This window comes from Solanum tuberosum, unplaced genomic scaffold (assembly GCF_000226075.1).
Source record: "Solanum tuberosum cultivar DM 1-3 516 R44 unplaced genomic scaffold, SolTub_3.0 scf00120, whole genome shotgun sequence".
Classification (NCBI taxonomy): Eukaryota; Viridiplantae; Streptophyta; class Magnoliopsida; order Solanales; family Solanaceae; genus Solanum; species Solanum tuberosum.
In genome coordinates this window covers 1,313,725-1,332,904 of record NW_006239047.1, presented here as the reverse complement: position 1 = coordinate 1,332,904, position 19,180 = coordinate 1,313,725, and the positions used below count along the sequence as shown (strand labels likewise).

The 19,180-nt window shown below is 36.2% G+C and overlaps 1 non-coding gene across 1 annotated transcript; it reads left to right on the top strand.

The window, feature by feature from the left end:
* Positions 1 to 1,098: 1,098 nt before the first annotated feature.
* TRNAT-UGU (transfer RNA threonine (anticodon UGU)) lies at positions 1,099 to 1,171 on the top strand. The gene has a single exon. It is a non-coding gene; the product is annotated as a tRNA-Thr (tRNA).
* Positions 1,172 to 19,180: the final 18,009 nt, after the last annotated feature.

The following is a 19,180-nucleotide window of genomic DNA, read 5'->3' as shown; positions in this document are numbered from 1 at the left end:
GATCAATGAATATTCGATTCTTTCTTCAATGTAGAATGGATTCACACCAATTCTTCGATTTTTTATAGAAAAACTACGGATTCGGGTCGTCATTAATCATTTGATATAGTATTCAATACGTATGTATATACGTTTATCCTTCACTTCATTCTTTTTCTTTCTGAAGTTTCGATGTAAAGAGTCCTCTACCAACGCATTTAACTCCATTTGTTAGAATAGCTTCCATTGAGTCTCTGCACCTATCCTTTTTTTCTGAACCTTTGTTTGTTTTCAGAAAACAGGATTTGGCTCAGGATTGCCCATTTTTGTTAATTCCAGGGTTTCTCTGAATTTGAAAGTGATCACTTAGTAAGTTTCCATACCAAGGCTCAATCCAATTAAGTCCGTAGCGTCTACCAATTTCGCCATATCCCCCTTTCTTTTTGTTTTGAGATTAGGATCTCGTTGTGATTTCATTCCTTTTTATTTTTCTTTCATTTATACTGGAACCATTGAATTCATTAGATACCGATTCCTATCTCGAAAACGCGTTTTCTCCTCTTTTATTTTCTTAACTATCTTCTATAGGAGACCCTTTTTTTGTCCAATCAAAAATGATTTTATCATTTCGGAATCCGCAATTCAATATAGATGGATATATACCCGATCTATATGTCTCGCTTCCTGTCATTTTGCCATTCAATTTGGAATACTTGAACGATCGATTCTTGTTTTTTATCTTCACTTTCCCCTGAAAGCGGAGGAATGTCTCATTAGTTATAACTAACCATTCCATTAAACAATTAGAATTTGAAATAAATATAGAATGAGAGATATATATAATATAGAACTGTAATAAAAAGTATTTCAAATGCCAAAAAAAGAAATGAAAAAGAATATTTACCATTCAATTCAAATTGAAAATCAAAGAATATTAACAATATTTACAATCACTATTTAATAATATTAGTATTAGAATTGTGATAAATCGAAATTCTAGATCGCTATATTAATCCTTATGCTCTAGAATATTCAATAGAATATTGACTAGTTAATAACTAAGATTCCAATTCCAGTAGTTTAGTCAATTACTATGCATATAAGATTTCTGTGATGTGGGCCCGCTTAGCTCAGAGGTTAGAGCATCGCATTTGTAATGCGATGGTCATCGGTTCGATTCCGATAGCCGGCTTTTCCCTATTTTTTTTTCATTTTTTAGATGATTGATAATGTTCCTTTGAAATCAAAGAATATTGAAATTGCGCCTTCCTCCTTTTCCAAAAGCTATCAATTTATTATAGGAACTTCCAATTATGTCAGCAAAGAATTATATATATATAATAGAAGGGGTTCCGTATATTTATCTAATTTATCCCATTCTTCTTTTCTTTATAGTATTTATAGTACAAGTACACTATTTCAGTAAACTTCGCTTCATTTAGTTCAGTTTAGTTTTAGTTTAGGTTTATTCTGTAAAATAAAATTCAATAAAAAATAAATAGAAATAAGAATTCATTCGAAATACTAAATAAGAATAAGGAGTCTAACCAAATGACAGCATTGTTCCCTTTTGCTCCAAATATTTGAGCCTTAAATAGACCATTTCTTTTGATTCACCTAACTCACATTCACTTAAATAATTGTCTTGTCCCCAGTCCCTCTTTGGACATGTGGACCTTGACTTAGGCCAAAAACCTAAGTTGAGCATGGCTAAGTCAAAAGATACCTTAATCTTGGCCCTGGTCCAACATCGGATATTGTGCACCTCAACTAATGTAAAATCCATAATTTGAGGGTGGCTATGAAAGAGGAAACCGAAAAAAGGGTATGAAAAGAGTTTTGTGTTGAAAAGAGAAGAAGAAAAGATAGAAAAGGATGTGACTTTGTTCAAAAGAAGCAAAAAGATGATAAATAGAAGTGCTGAAAACTAAACAAAAATTAAGTGATAGAAAAAAAATCAAAAGAGGAAAGTGAAAAATAAGAGCCACAAAGTCAAAAGTCAAATACATGTTTAAAGGAGTCAAGGGAAAGAAAGCACAATGAAAAGATGTCAAAAATAGGTTTAGCAAAAAGGTAAAAGCCAATGTAATGTCAAGGAAGGCATAAAGTCACTAAAAATTACCCAAATGTACCACACCTGACCCTGAGCCTACGTTACAAGCTAAAGAAAGTCCTTTAGTGATCCTAGAAACTAGTTTGGGGAGTCTAAGCACTGAAAATAAGGGAAAGCCTATTGTATTGAGAACTAACTGTACTTGAAGTCGCTTCTGAGCATGAGCGTTGAATGTATCCTAAAACTCTAAATTCATAGCTTCTGTGCGAAAAGGAATTCGTTTGAAGTGAGGGCACTAGTTACATTGTCGAAAAGTTGGTACCTTGGTGATTGTGAAAAAGTGTATGTTGTGTTGTCTCTTGGTCGATCTTTGTCATATCTTGATCCGCATGAGTTAGCTTATTTAGTCTAAGGGAAAAGATTTGCACTGGGAAATGGGATGGATTGAAATAGCCATGTGATTGCTTAAGTTTGTATGTCTGCTTCTACACAAGTGTCATTTAGAGTTTAGTGCGTCACTTGATGACAAACAACAAGTTTAAGTTGAGGGTGTTGATATACCGTGATTTTACGATATTTTTGATACATTTCACTTAAGAGTTGTGTGCATCTAGGGACATATTGTATTAGGAATTAATGTTTTTGTGTTATATTTGCAGGAAATAGGCTTGGACGTGGAAGTGTGAGATGAAACTAGAAATCTATAAAAGGAGCCACCTACGGATCGTAGGTCCAATCACGGTCAGTAGATGGGTGGCGTAGATGGAGCATCGGGGAAGTATGACAAAAGTGTGGAACTACGGAGGCAAATGACGGATTGTAGGTCGACCCATGGGCAGTCCTGCACATCCGTCGATGGATCAGAGAGTTTGGAGTAACAGTACCAGATGAAAAGTTCTAAGAATGGACCCATGGAAGAGAAGCCACAGACCGTAGGTCAGCCTACGGTCCGTTTTTTACATCCGTTGTTTGTATCAGGGAGTTGAAGATTCAAGCCTCTGCAGAAAAAGTCTAAGTGTTGATCAACAGAAGGGACCTACAGACCATAGGTCAACCCACGGTCTGTAGGTCGAAGTCGTCGATCAAAGCTGCGTCTAGAAGTTTATTTCCTTATTTTCTTTCCTTTTTGTTTAGGACCTGTTTTTCTATAAATGGGGTATGTAAACCTCATTTTTGGGTGTCAGACATTATTGTTTACTTTTAGTTCTTAATGTTCTCTTGGGAATTAACTTGCGAACTTTAGCAATTTGATTTCCAGATATCGGTTTATAAGATTTTTGCTTTGAATTTTAATTGGAGATTACGGGTTTCTTCTACGCAATACGTAATTTCATGAATTCTTCTTCTAAAAATATGAATTGTGTTCTTTCAAGCATGAGTAGCTAAATCCACAACTAGGGTTGTGGGAACCATGAGCAATTAACAACGTAGGAATACTAACTAAGTAATTCTTGAATAATGTTGATCCATGCATTGACAATTCTTTCGCTTCGAATTCTTTTTAACGATTGCACGCGTTAGAACTCACCTTGTTGCTAATTGCCGGACCAAGGAGGAAGTTAATAAGAAAAGAATTATCAATAGAGATTTAGTGTGATACTATCTAATAGTCTAATGTCAATTGGTGCGAGGGTGAAAACTAAGACATACATTGATGTGATGTCTAATCTGAGGTGGAGGTAAGGATTAGAAAATTATACACACGTAGCCGGACCAAGGTGCGGAGTGAAATTCCCTATTTGGAGAACCAATCACTTAGGGATACTAACAACGTATGAATACTACCTAAGTAATTCTTGAATAGTGTTGATGCATGCATTGATAATTATTTCGCTTCGAATTCTTTTTAACGAGTGCACGCGTTAGAACTCACCTTGCTGCTACTTGCCGGACCAAGGAGGAAGTTAATAAGAAAATAATTATTAATAGAGATTTAGTGTGATACTATCTAATAGTCTAATGTCAATTGGTGCGAGGGTGAAAACTAAGACATACATTGATGTGATGTCTAATCTGAGGTGAAGGTAAGGATTAGAAAATTGTACACACGTAGCCGGACCATGGTGCGGAGTGAAATTCCCTATTTGGAGGACCAATCACTTAGGGGTACCTAGCTTACCAACTTTGGATGTGATACAATAGTAAAAGGTTACTTTTATTCGGATTACCGCGTTAAGAGCTTATGGGGAACACATACACCCTAGTTTCTCTCTCTCATTGATAAAACAAAGTTTGAATCTAGCTCACTTGTTATATAACAACAATCGGTTATTTGCTTACAGAAATCCCCCCCCCCCCTTTAATTACTTTTCTTGGAAATAATTCGACTAAACGAATATAATATTGAGTTAAGTTTAAGTCTAAATTGTATTCCTCATAGGATCGACCCCAACCTACAAGTTGGGTTTTTTATTTGACAATGATAGCTTATACTTCTTTAGGGAGGTGTAATTTGAGCATATCAGCAGTCCATAAGAACTAGCTCACCCTTCAATTCGATTGATCATTGATCTTATAAGCGAGGTCTATAAATAGCCGCCTGAAGATGCACTGTACTCGATAAAGAAAGAGAAAGTGCAGTATCAATACACAACCACAGTGTACTGGTAGGATGACGCGGCTATCCCAAATAGGTGAAACATATATAAGTCATTAAAACAATAATAAATATGCATACACCGAACATATACAATATCGATTATCACTTACAAACAACGTACAATTTTACAATCTCTAGATATAGAATTATGTCAAGTCATTGGTCCTCTCACGGAACCCACACCCAAACTATTAGCGTACCGGTATGTGGTACCCGATCCAAGTTAGTATGTCCGATCGTGACACATGTTCCAATGTTTATGCCGTTACGTGGCACCCAATCCTACTTAGTGTGTCGCAACTTAACACTAGATCCATTAATCAAGCCACAATCACAATCACAATGTACATTCTCGTAATCATGCAATCAAGTCATGATTCATGGCATATAATTATTCAATCATCCTCATTTACGAATAGTGTGATTAATAATGAAACATTCACATAAATACATGCATTATAATGAAGTAAATACAAATACATATCACACCAACATGATATCATAACCATCACCTACCTCAAACAAAGCTTGAATCCCCTAAAAAACTTGCTTCTTCCCTTTCCAGATTATTTCCTCTTGTTCTTGGTCTACAAACAATCAATATAACACGAGGATCCATAAACAATGTATAATTACCTGGATTACAATCAACTCTATCAACCCTAAATAAAACCCATGATCCCAATATCCAAATTAGGACTTTTCCCACCATCCAAACATTTCTAAAACCCTTCCCCAACAATAATTACCCGCAAAACTAACTTATATTGATCGAAAAATGAATTCGGAGAGTGGAAACCTTACCTTTAGCCTCAAGAATGGTGGACAACTGTCAACAAAACTCCTGGGGTCGTTCCTTAGCTATCAAAGTCGAAAAGTGCAGAATAAAACGTTTTTGGAATTTACTTCCAACTTAAGTCGCGACTGCCCCGCCACAACGGTCCTCACCCCACCACAGCGGCCCCGCCCTGGCGAAAATAATCCCACCCTGGCTTCTTGCACGAAATCAGTGAGTCGAATTAAGAGTCTCAAACCCCTATTTCACAACACACCTTCAACCCATGATACTTAGAAACTACCCGGCCCGAATTCAATTCAGTAAAGTCATACGGGTTCCTTAACATCTTAGCTATCCACTCATGTAATCAAATTCATTAATAGATATCTCATTTGTTACCAAATTTTCCTAGACCTCACTGACTCTGATTTCGTCCAAATCTGGACTAGGTTGGGAAATTTCAAGTTAATATGAAAAAGTTTTTCGGCCCTAAATATTTTCCCGTTGGCTTTTATATAACAACGGGAATAGGTCGTCACAATAGATACCAATTTACCCATCACTCGTCCCCGAGTAACAAACTTAGGAGAAACAAGCTAAAGTAAGAATGGAGTATTACCTGAATCTACAAACAATTGGGGATACATGTCTCGCATGTCCTTTTAGGTTTGCCAAGTAGCTTCCTCAACTAGACGATGCTTCCATTGAAATTTCACGCACTTAATCTCTTTGGTCCTCAACTTCCGAATATCACAATCAATAATTGCAATTAGTTCCTCATCATATTGAAGGTACATGTATAACACAACTGAGTCCCATTTTATTATGTAGTCTCCTCACCATGATATATCTTCAATATGGATACATGAAATACCGAATGAACTCCCTATAAGTTAGGAGGTAAGGCCAACCAATAAGACACTAGCCCTACACATTTAAGAATCTCGAATGGACCAATGTATCGCAGACTTAGCTTGCCCTTCTTGCCAAATCTCATCACCCCCTTCATTGGTGATACTTTTAGAAGAACATTCTCACCAGTCTGAAATGTAATGTCTCTCACCTTATGGTACACATACTTCTTCTATCTATTCTGGGCTGCCAAAAGCTTAGCTTAAATACTCTTCACCTTATCTTGAGCATCCTTCACTAAGTCAACTCACAAAGGTTTCACATCTCCAGCCTCGAACTATCATATGGATGATCTACATCCCCTGAGATAAAGTGCTTAAAACGGTTCCATATCTATGCTGGAATGATAATTATTATTATAGGAGAACTTACACAATTGTAAGAACTTATCCCAATGTCCCCCAAAGTAAATCACACACGCCCTTAACATGTCTTCTAACACTTGAATAGTCCTCTCTGACTGTCCGTCCTTATGTGGATGGAAGGCTTTGCTAAAAGTGAGTTGTGTGCCCAATTCATCATGCAATTTCCTCCATAACTTTGATGTGAATTGGGTACCACAGTCTGAGATGATAGAAAGGGGCACCCCATGCAGCCTTACTATCTATTTCACATACACCTTAGCCAATTGTTGTGCATTATAATCTACTCTGACCGGGATAAAATGGGCTGACTTAGTCAATCTGTCGACCACAACCCAAATAGAATCAAACTTCCCCAAACTATTAGGAAGACCAACCACGAAGTCCATAGTTATCATTTCCCACTTCCATTCCGGAATTGGCATTCTCTGAAGAAAACCTGCAGGCCTTTGATGTTCAGACTTTACTTGTTGGCAATTTTGACTCTTAGCCACAAACTCCGCTATATCCTTCTTCATGCCCTGCTACCAATAAATTCACTTCAAATCTCGGTACATCTTGGTCACACCCGGATGAATGGAATATTGTGGACCATGGGATTCTGTCAACAATTTTTGTATCAAGTCATCGACTCAAGGAACAAAAATCCTTCCTTTAAAATTGAGCACACCTTCCAAATAAAGAGTGGTCTTTTGTGCCTTACCAATTACAATCTTCTTTCTAAGCTCATTCAAATTTTCATCCTCAAACTATATGGCCTTAATCTCCTCAATGAACGTGGCCATAACCTCAATGCTAGCTAATACCCTATCTTTCTCTGAGATGCCCAACTGTATGAATTTAAACTCCAAGGTCTCCATTTTTTTAGCCAAAGATCACTTTGTTACACTCAAGCAAGCCAAAATACCCATACTTACCATTTTTTGACTTAGTGCGTCTGCCACTACATTAGCCTTACCCGGATGATATTGGATGATCACATCATAATCCTTGAGTAACTCCATCCACCTTCGTTTTCTCAAATTCAGATCCTTTTGAGTGAAAACATGTTGCAAGCTATGATGATCAGTAAACACTTAACAACACTTGACACCATATAGGTAATGCCGCCAGATCGTAAGAGTAAACACTATCGCTGCCAACACCAAATCATGTGTCGGATAATTCCTTTCATGCACCGTCATCTGTCGTGATGCATAAGCTATAACATTCTTATTCTAATAATCTAAGTGTGGTCTATCAATATAACCGTCTGAAGATGAGTTATACTCAACAAAGAAAGAGCAAGTGCAGTATCAGTACACAACCACAGTGTACTGGTAGGATCACACGGCTATCCCAAATAGGTGAAACATATATAAGTCATTACAACAATAATAAACATGCATGCATCGAACATTTACAATATCGATTTTCACTTACGAATAACGTACAATTTCATAATCTCAAGATATACAATTACGTCAAGTCATTGGTCCTCTCACGGAACCCACACCTAAACTTTTAGCGTACTGGCACGTGGTACCCGATCCAAGTTAGTGTGTCGGAACGTGACACCTGTTCCAATGTTTATGCCGGTACGTGGCAATCGATCCCAGTTAGTGTGTCAGAACGTAACACCAGATCCATTCATCAAGCCACAATCACAATGTACATTTTCATAATCATACAATCAAATCATGATTCATGGCATACAATTATTCAATCATCCTCATTTACAAAGAGTGTGATCAATAATGCAACATTCACATACATACATGCATTATAATGAAGTAACTACAAATACATATCACACCAACCTGAAATCACAACCATATCCTACCTCGAACAATGCTTGAATCCCCTATGAAACTTGCTTATTCCCTTTCTGGATTCTTTCCGCTTGTTCTTGGTCAACAAACAATCAATAAAACACGAGGATCAATAACTAATGTCTAATTACCTGGATTACAGTCAACTCTATTAACCCTATATCAAACCAATGATCCCAATATCCAAATTAGGGATTTTCCTACTATCCAAACAGTTCCAAACCCCTTCCCCAACAATAATTAACCGCGAAACTAATTTCTACAGATTGAAAAATGGATTCGGGGAGTGGAAACCTTACCTTTAACCTCAAGAATGGTAAAACACTAGCAATTACACACTTTGGATCGTTCCTTAGCTCTCAAAGTCGAGAAGTGCCAAATAAAACATTTTTTGGGTTTATTTCCGACTTAAGTCATGACTGCCCCGCCATAGCAGTCCTCACCCCGCCACAGCGGCCCCGCCTAGGCGGAAATAATCCCACCCTAGCGGCATGCAGGAACCAGTGAGTCGAATTACGAGTCTTAACCTTCCATTTCACAACATACCTTCAACCCATGACACTCAGAAACTACCCGTTCACGCTAAGATCAATTTCGGGAGTTCTACTCACCTGAATTCAATTTCGTAAAGTTGTACGGGTTTCTTAACGTCTAGCTATCTAATCTTGTAATTAAATTCATTAATAGACCTCTCATTTGTTACTAGATTTTCCTAGACCTCATTGACTCTAATTTCGTTCAAATCTGGACTAGGTTTGGAAATTTCAAGTTACTACGAAAAAGTTTTCCGGCCCTAAATTTTTCCCCGTTTGCTTTCTATAACGATGGGAACATGTTGTTACATTTACCAAATACATCAACAACCTATTATTAGTTTTCGGAATTATGTATACACATGTAATTGTTATAAATTAAAGACTGTGATATAAATATAATTAAATAGTGCAAGAATAATCTACATAATAAGATAGGGAAGGGAGAGCTATTTTTATTTCACTATTTATTCATATAAAACAAAAAACTTTGGCCCAAAAAATATGTGGGACCCATATTCTTGGGCACAAAGGAAAAACATTTGGACATCATATTTTACAACACTCTGCCTTGATGTTAATGTAAAAAAAAATTATAGTTAAAGAAAAAGTGTAGTAACATTATTGTTTGCTGCCTCGCTGAAAACCACTTAAAAGAAGCTAGTTGTAAGTTGATTGAAAGAAATACTTGTAGGGCTACTTGTAAGAGGCTTATATGATCAATATGGTGTAAGTTGCTTATAGGAACCTCATTGCGTAGCTGCTTGTAAGTTGCTTATAGAAACTTGCATGCAGAGTTGTTTGTAAGTTGCCTTCTTGATTTCAAACTGATCTTGAGAACTGTGTAATTAACATCTACAATATGATGTATTTCTTACTTATTGGAGTTCGTCAATAAATAATGTATCTTGTTAAAATATTATTAGGAAAACATCTTTGGGAAGACGTCCTACTAAATGAAAAAGAGTACACATATCTAGTAATACGCATTTAGAGCCACCTCATTAAAAACCTTAACAGAAAAGCAGTGGAACAAAACATTGATTAAGGAAAAAAGAAAGCAGCATGTATTACTCACCTCGATTAAAACATCACTTAATTTTTGTAAAGGATGTCGCACAATCTTATACTTAGCCTTCCAAATATTGATATTCATTATGTATGTGTGACAAAATCACATTCATGAAGATGTTGTATCTTGGAGTCTATTGGATATGTTGAGTTCAGCCAATGATAATCATCTAATTTTTGACCTCGTTAGTGTAGACAAATTTCTCATTCAACCTATTTAAAGCAATAGTCAAGTGACATATATTTTATTTTACTATCTTGTAGAATAATATAATATTAAAGTATTTCCACATACAAACAAATAGTTTTCTTGAGATCCTACTTCCTATATATCAAATGATTTCGTGCAGTTTCATAACAAATATACAATTACATGATTGGTTAGATAAACAAATTTATAAATCAGTATTTCATCCACTATGATAATCTCTATCAATAGGAGTAATGTTATATTTGCATGAACATAAATAAAATTATTATAACATGAATAATAATCGCAGGATACATGAGTGCATCATTGCGCTATGACAAGGTACATTCTAACTATTTTATTGAAATCAAAATTGATTTTTATGTTAAGCGATCTCATAACCATTGGGGAACTATTCAATGCAGTTGCTTTAAAACCTTTTAAATCCTTCTGGGATTTTCATATAATCTTTATTTTTCTAGATAGACATGAACATAATTTATTATACGTATTAAAAAAATTCATATATTGTGAAGAAATATCATTGCATTCATCACAAGAGAACACACCTCCATATAAAAATGTCAGAGGTTTGCGAAAAATATTTATGCCCCAAGGCACAAGTCATACTTTATATCTTACAATTTTAATTGTCGCATATTATTCTAGTAATACCACACTGACATTGTATTCAAAACATTACTTTTTCTAGTGAAATAAAATATACTTGAATTGTGTATTTTCTTTCGCCAATCATTTATCTGTCAAAACTATTTGAAAGATTTGAAATCAAGATCCTCATTATTATATATAATTTTGAGTGCTATATAATAGTAAAGATATCTTGGATTGATATTTGATATCGATTCTACTATGACATAACTTGTCGAGCTCTCTTTATTGTTTCATCATTTTCAAGTACCTAAACCTTTTCCAAGGTTTTATGAAGTGTAATGTCATGATGATCTTTCTAAGAAACTTGCCTTATTATTATGGCCATCGTAGTAATTTGGTCCTCATCTTTTATTTCTTCAAAAAGTTTAATTTTTCAAATCGATTTATCTATGTATCACGTATCGGGCGTGCCGTAAATTCTGTCCATTCTAGACCTTTCCTTGGAGCATTTATAACTGGATTAAAATATATGTTCATTCAATTCATCTAACATTTACTTAAATTATTTTTTCAATGAGGATCATGCCAATAACAATAATAATTCATTATGTATAATTTATTTTGCAGTTTCTTATCATCCCCCAACCCTTAATAGTAGAGAATCTAACATTCACCCAACCTTATTTTGAGACTCATCTTTGTGCATTGTTGTCATGACTCAAAATATACCCTAGGTGTAACATGGCATATAGGACCCTGAGAGGCCCTACAAAAGCCACTTAACATACATCATACAAGATAAAAGAAGTAATGAGTTAAAAAGATATGCTTTCATAATTCAAAGAGTTACTGAAGTAAATAGGAATGCTTACATCTGTCTCAACAATCCATCTAATACATCATAAGGAAAGTAATTAGGACGTAACCTATAAATCACATACAAGGTCTGAAAAGAGAAATGACATAAATCTATAAATATATCTCGATCCTCGAAACATGAGCACTCACCAATCTTCAAAGTTAATGGAACAACTAACCACAATTGAGGGATAGGAGCGTCAGACCTTACATTAGTAAAATAATGTAGGAACAAGTATACATTAGTACATGGAATGTACTAAGTATGTGATAATATGCATAAAAATAGATATGATAGCATGAATGACTTTAAACATGTAGGCATGATCATTCTTTGAACATTTAAAGACTTAAAGAAGAAAGGAAATGTGAATAATGAAATATCATCAAATATATTAACATAAAGGACATAAGAAAACTTTGTCATCTTGTGATTTTAGATTTAACCTACAATAAGTCCATAAGAGACCATCTTTATAAAGACTTTATTCGACAAAGTGTCTCGCCTTGGTGCGCTCCGATCTTATTTGTGAGGAAGAAAGATTGTTAACTTAGGATGTGTATTGATTACTGCCAATTGAACAAGGTTAAAATCAAGAATAAGTATCCTCTTCCAAGAATTGATGATCTATTTGATCAACTTCAAGGTGCCCCTTTTTTTCTAAGATAAACCTCAGATCCGGCTATCACCAACTCAGACTAAGAGAAAGTGGCATTCCTAAGACAGCTTTCAGGACCCATTATGGTCATTATGAGTTTCTAGTCATATCATTTGGTTTGACTAATGCTCCAGCAGAGTTCATGGACCTTATGAACAGAGTGTTTAAGCCCTATCTCGACATGTTTGTTTATCGTATTCATTGATGACATTCTGATTTATTGGAGAAATGAGGACGATCATGCTAGTCATCTCAGAGTAGTTCTTCAAACTCTCAATGATAGAGAGTTGTGCACTAAATTCTCTAAGTGTGAATTTTGGCTTGAGTCTGTGGCATTCTTAGGCCACATTGTTTCTAGTGATGAGATTCGAGTTGACACTCAATAGATTGACGCAGTGTAGAATTGGCCTAGACCCATATCTCCAACTGATATTTAGAGTTTCTTGGGATTGGCTGGTTATTATAGGAGGTTTGTCGAGGGGTTCTCATCTATTTCATCCCTATTGACTAAGTTGACTCAGAAAACAGTTAAGTTTCAATGGTCTGAAGCTTATGAGAAAAGCTTTTAGGAATTGAAAACTAGGTTGACTACTGCCTAGTGTTGACCTTACCATAAGGTACACAAGGTTTTGTGTTGTATTGTGATGCATCCAGAGTTAGACTGGGTTGTACGTCGATGCAGAATTACAAAGTTATACTTTATGCCTCCAGACAACTTAAGATTCATGAGAGGAATTACCCAACCCATGATCTAGAGTTAGATGTTGTAGTGTTTGCTTCAAAAATATGGCGTCACTATCTCTATAGTGTTCATGTTGATGTGTTCATCAAGCACAAAACTCTTAAATATGTGTTCAGTCAGAAAGAGCTTAATCTTAGACAAATGAGGTGTTTGGAGTTACTCAAGGATTATGACATGAGTGTTCTCTATCACCCTGGTAAGGCTAATGTTATTGTTGATGCTTTGAACATGTTATCTATGGGTAGTACTTCCCATATTGAGGAAGACAAGAAAGAGTTAGCCAAAGATGTGCACAAACTTGCACGATTACTAGTTCGGTTAATATATTCCAATGAAAGAGGATTAGTGATGATGAATGGAGCTGAATCATCGCTCGTTTCCGAAGTGAAAGAGAAACAAGACCAAGATGCTATGTTTCTTGAATTAAAGGCAAATGTTTGTAAGCAGAATGTGATGGATTTTGAACAAGGGGAGATGGAGTGTTGAGGTATCAAGGTAGATTGTGTGTGCCAAAGGTGGATGAACATCAAGACAGGATCATGGAGGAAGCTCATATCTCCAAATACTCTATCCATCTTGGTTCCCCAATGATGTATCATGACTTGAGAGAAGTCTATGGGTGGAGTAGAATGAGGAGGGGCATTGCAGAGTTCGTTGCTAAGTGACCAAATTGCCAAAAAGTCAAGGTAGAGTATCAGAGCCTCGGTGGTATAGTTAAGAACATAGAACTTCCAGAATGGAAGTGGGAGATGATCAATATGGATTTAATTACAGGTTTACTATGGTCTCGTATGCAGCATGATTCGATTTGGGTGATTGTAGATCAAATGACTAAATCACCCCATTTCTTAGCGGTAAAGACTACCTTTTCAGCAGAGGACTATGCTAAGTTATATATTCAAGAGGTAGTCAGACTTCATGGAGTTACGGTGTCCAGTATTTAAGATAGAGGTGCACAATTAACCACACAATTTTGGAAGTCTTTCCAAAAGGCTTTGGGTTCAAAGGTGAACCTTAGTACTGTTTTTCATCCTCAAACTCATGTTCAAGTAAAGCGTACAATTCAGAATTTAGAGGATATGTTGAGGGCGTGTGTGATCGATTTCAAGGGTAGTTGGGATGATCACTTACCTCTCATTGAGTTTGCTTACAACAATAGTTATCACTCTAACATCCAGATGGATCCTTATGAGTCTCTTTATGGGAGAAGATGTAGATCTCCTATTGGATGGTTTGAGGTTGGTGACGCTGCGTTGATTGGACTAGACTTTGTTCATCAAGCTCTGGAGAAAGTGAAGACTATACAAGAGTGGTTGAAAATAATGCATAGTCATTAGAAATCCTATACTGATGTTTGGAGAAGAGACTTAGAGTTTGAGGTAGATGATTGGATTTACTTGAAGGTGTCACCCATGAAGGGCTTCATGAGATTTGGTAATAATGGGAAGCTTAGTCCCCTGTATATTGGTCCTTATAGTGTATCCAAGATGATTTGTATTGTAGCTTATGAGTTTGAGCTACCGTTAGAGTTAGCAACATTCCATCCAGTATTTCACATTTCAATGTTAAAGAAGTGTATGGGTGATCCTTCACTGATTATACCTACTAAACATATTTGTAAGGATAGCCTATCTTATGAGGAGATTCTCGTTCAGAATCTGGATCGTCAGGTGCACAGGTTCAGAATCAATGAGGTATCATCAGTGAAGGTCTTATGGAGGAATCAGTTTGTTGAGGAAGCTACTAGGGAGGCTGAGGAGGATATGAAGAAGAGATACCCACATCTTTTTTAGGTTGAAGAAATTCCAAATCAAGGTACAAATCCTTTCTTTGGTAAACGTTTTTTGTTTAAGGTTGTATTACTTTGCATATTGAGTGTTTGAGCTAGGTATTAGATGTTACCACCCGTAGTCTACTTAGAGTTTTCAATCGAGGAAGAATGTTCCCATGGGGGAGATATTGTAACACCTCGGTATTTGAAAGAGCTAAATTTAGAAAGAATTAATTTGGGAAGAGCCAAATCTGAAAATTTTCAAGTTATGCTTAAGTTATGAGTTTTGGATCAACTTCAAACGACCATAACTTTCAGTACATAATGAGTTAGGTGGCCCATAAGATATCAAATTAAAGGTCTTGGAATGATTTTCCCAACGCAACCAAGTTTGCTAATGTTCGATCTCGTATGAGGGAGATATGCACGTTTATAGTCAGGCTTTCCATTTAAGGAAAGTTACCCAAAAATGTGAGGGGTATTTTGTTTTTTTCCTTACCCCATCAGCTTAAAATGGATTATAGTAGGGTTTAGGGGTCTAAACTGATTTGGTTCATTTTTCACAATCCTAATTTATTCTTAGGGTTTTAGAAAAGATTTCAAGAATAGAAAAGAGGAGACATGAGGGAAGATTCAAGGCGTTCATCGAGATTTCCTGCGAATCGAGGATTGTTTCACCAAGGATTTGATCCCTAAGATGTATGGAGTTCTCATAGTGTTGGGTTCATTCACCCACACGCCAATCATGCTATTTTAATGCAATTTCATTCTCAAAGTTGAAGGATTGAGTTCTTGATGAGTTTTTTTGAAATTCAATTAGTAATCTTGATTGTTGGGATTTTGATGAGTTCTTAAGATAAAAGTAGTGATTTGGGGTTTTTTTGAGTGGATTATCGTGTACTTATATTGGGTATTCGAATCTAAGTGAGTGGGGAAAAAACCATTTGATTCTAGGCGAGTTAGGGTTATAAAACAAGAAAGAAATTTGTTACCGTTTTTTGGGCAAGGGCTGGCGCGCCGCCCCACCAACACGCCAACAAAGCTTGTCTGTAAGAAAAAGGGTTGGTGCCCTGCGCCAATCAGTGCACCAGGGTCGCCTTCCCCCACCCATTCTCTGTCGTTTAGCATGTATGAGTTTTTTCAAAAGGTACCTTTACTCCCCTCTGATTCTAAATAATGTAAACTACTTCTAAACATCTAAAAAAAATTCATACCATCAATCATAACCTTGAATTCATAAATCAAATTCAAGGTAGAGTTATGAATCAAGTCTTGAGTGGTCTTTCGAGTCTTTTGAGAAGTCATTTCCAAACCTTTTAAAACTTATTTTAAGACTTGAGCTTTTGAGTTTGAGGAAGATTTGATTTGAGTTCATTTTCTTTAAAATGATATATGGAAACTAAGTATTCCTAAGAGAAAATGTTTTTACATTTAAGATGAGAGGAAATACCGATTTACAAATGAGTTCATGAGCAGTTTTGAGTGCTATCTCTTTTTAGAGAAACCTTTTGAGTAATAATCTCAAAGTTGAGGATGAGGAAATGTTTTCTATAAAACATATGATCTAAGTTATATTTTGGGAGTAGTATTGAGCATCCATATGGGGGAGAGTTCTAACAATTTATAGCCCCCATAAACCATGTAGCAAACGTGGGTAGAAAGGGTCATACTTTTTAGATGATTCCTTATTCATTTTTATTATAAGATAGTGGATCCACTTAGTTGAGGATATATATACCCCGGTATAGGAGAGACGTTGTATCATCACATAGCTCATAGTGATGGTTGTCGGTTAGAGAATCTCCCAAACAGAGTCTATTTTGTATTTTTGCATACAAACTCAGTTATATTATATTTTCCAATACATTGAGTTGTTATATACTGTTTTAAAAGATTTTCTTTATATTACATTGTTGTTATTGCTTTCTATTGAATTGAGTTGAGGTTGAGTTGAATTGAGACAAGGTAAGTAGTTTCTTCAATTCCAGTTTAAGCTTATGTCATGTTTTAGATTTCCCTTTGCATGCTCGTACATTCAATGTACTGACACCATTTGGCGTGCATCACTTTATGATGCAGATATAGGTAACTATGACTATCAATTAGCGCTTCATTGACCAAGTTGAGTTCATGAGTTGTTTGGTGAGCCTCCTTGTTTCTGGAGGATCCCTTCTTTATTTTTAGTTATTTCAATTTTTAGGATGGTCGGGGGTCTTGTCACGACATCCCTAATAGTATTAGAGGCTTTATAGATAGATAGAAAGTAGTTTATGAGTCTTTTCATTTTAAGTTGTTTATGTTGAGACTTGAGTTTCCACTTTGGCTAGTTGGATGTTTTGTTCTGACTATTTCTTTAGAACATTGAGTAAAGTTTGCTTCTGAGTTCATCTTATTTATTAGTAAGTCTTCCGCTGAGAGTTAAGCCAGGCCAAGGGTTCTCTTAGGGCCACCAATGATTCTTGAGTGTTGGCACGCCCAGTGTACAGGCTCGAGGTGTGACATAGTAATGAGATTCGATATATCAGGCCCCTCCTAGATAATGGGACTAGTATCATCCCCCTGAATAATGAGACATAGTATAGCAAGGGCCCTCCAGGATACTGGGACATTAGCATTACCCTCCTGGATAATAGGACTTGCAGGACCTCTTAAATAATGAGACGTGGTATAGGAAGGGTTGTCCTAGATAATGGAACACAAAAACCTCCTAAATAATGGAATGTAGTACAACAAGGGCCCACCTGGATAATGAGACACTAGAAGGACCCTCCTAGATAATGGGACTAGCCGGACCCTCTTGTATAATGGGAAACTGTCAGGACCCTCCTGAATAATAGTACGTAGTATAGCAAGGGCCCTCTTGGATAATGGGACTAGCCGAACCCTCATGTATAATAGGAAACTATCAGGACCCTCCTGAATAATAGTACATAGTATAGCAAGGGCACTCTTGGATAATGGGACACTAGAAGGACCCTCGTGGATAATGGGACTAGCAGGACCCTCCTAAATAATGCGATGTATTATAGTAAGGGACCTCCTATATAATGGGACAATAGCATGACCTTCATAGATAATAGGACTGGAAGGACCACTTGGATAATATGATGTAGTATAGCAAGGGCCCTCCCGTATAATGGGACAGTGATAAGAACACTATCAAAGATACTTCATCCAATACTAAGCATCAACGATCGTGAGTAGTAATATAGCCCAACTAATGAGTTGGGGTCGAGTCCCAAGGGAGTGGTTCGTAATTGAGAATCAATAGGCAAGTAAGAATATGCTCTTGTCATTCACAGCTAAAAACATTTACGAATAAAAGCATGGTTTAAATTATAGGTGACACAAGTATCAAATATCAATGGGGTTTGTTTGTAATATCAAATAAAACAACAAATAACACGAAAATATGAATATGGAGACAGGATTCTTGGGATGTGATTGGATTATGGGCTAAGGTAAACAACCGGGTAATTGCAATTAATAGTAAACAACTGCAAATCGGTGAAAAAGCTAGACTTTAGTGGGGGTAAACTTTCTCTCGAACAATTTACCCCGAATCAAATTGGTTTCTCTTGAACACCAATAAGCAACAATGAAGCACAGCCTTCGCTTTAGTCCATTCACTCTCTCGAGCTAAATGTGTGGAAAGGGGTTTAGGATTTACTCTCTCGAGCTGAATCTATGACAACCCAATACCCACAGACCATCGATTCAGTAATTTTGGTTTTAAAACCTCTCACTCAAGCAAGCCAAAAACACAAAGTTAAGCTCGTAGTTGCAACTACAACCCATTAAATTGAACCACAATTACTAAACGAAATCACTTTTAATCAACAAATAAACTATCAATTAACAATATCCAGCAGTTAAATCAACCCATAATCACACCCCAAGAATTGGGGTTTTAGCTAGACATAGTAAAATGGTAAAAATTGTTCCCAAGTTGTGTTTCCATCAACTAGGTAGGATTAATATAGTCCTTACAAAGGTCTAAAATGAAGAATCCTCAACACCCACTTCCAATTTCTTAGAAATGGAAATCTTCAAATCTTCAAAGCTAAGGAAATATTGTTTCTCTATTCAGTTCTCAGCTCTAAACTACAAAAACTAAATAATAATATGATTTCACACAAAATACCCTTCTAAGCTAAAAATTTAAAACAAGTATTTATAGATGTCAAAAAGTGTGTTGCGAAGGACCATTCGGCGCAGTTAGTCAGGAACGCCGATCCACCCAGCGA